At 48.9% G+C, this 568-nt stretch overlaps 1 non-coding gene across 1 annotated transcript; it reads right to left on the reverse strand.

The window, feature by feature from the left end:
- Nucleotides 1-392: 392 nt before the first annotated feature.
- SARC_30335 lies at nt 393-460 on the reverse strand. The gene has a single exon. It is a non-coding gene; the product is annotated as a tRNA-Thr (tRNA).
- Nucleotides 461-568: the final 108 nt, after the last annotated feature.

Here is a 568-nt window from a genome sequence, read left to right on the forward strand (position 1 = left end):
AAGCCTGCCGAGGTTCCTGAGGTCCCTGTGGAAACACCTAGCCTGTCTGGAGTTGAGCCTGCCGAGGAAACTGTCAACGAATGTCGGGGACATTATAACTCCACATCTAAAGGACACTCCTGCACGAATCCGGAGTGAAAAGGAAGTATTGGACCTGTCCGAAAATTTCGGTTTTGCCATCGATGGAGAAGCCATTCCATCCAGCTCAAATCTTGGGGCCGAAGTTGAGGACGCCATTACTCGACAACGAGTGGCTGGATCCTCTCAATCTCGACGCAAATTGAACCGCACTGAAGCGCTCTTGAAGGAGCTAGCGGCAGCAGCAGTTGTGGTTGCCTCTATCGTGTCCTATGTGGCTGATATTCTTCCTATACCGAAGAAGAAGAAAATTCCGGGCCGAGTTTCGAACCCGAGACTTACTGGTTTACCAGCCAATCCGTCTACCACTAAGCCAGTTACCACTGGTGAGAGAGGTAATATTTCAGCATTTAATCTCTATAGCTCTGATGCTACCATTGACCATCCTCTTGTCAAACTTAACCCTGTCAGAGGATATGATCGTATGGAA

Source organism: Sphaeroforma arctica, assembly GCF_001186125.1.
Source record: "Sphaeroforma arctica JP610 unplaced genomic scaffold supercont1.14317, whole genome shotgun sequence".
NCBI classification, from domain to species: Eukaryota; class Ichthyosporea; order Ichthyophonida; genus Sphaeroforma; species Sphaeroforma arctica.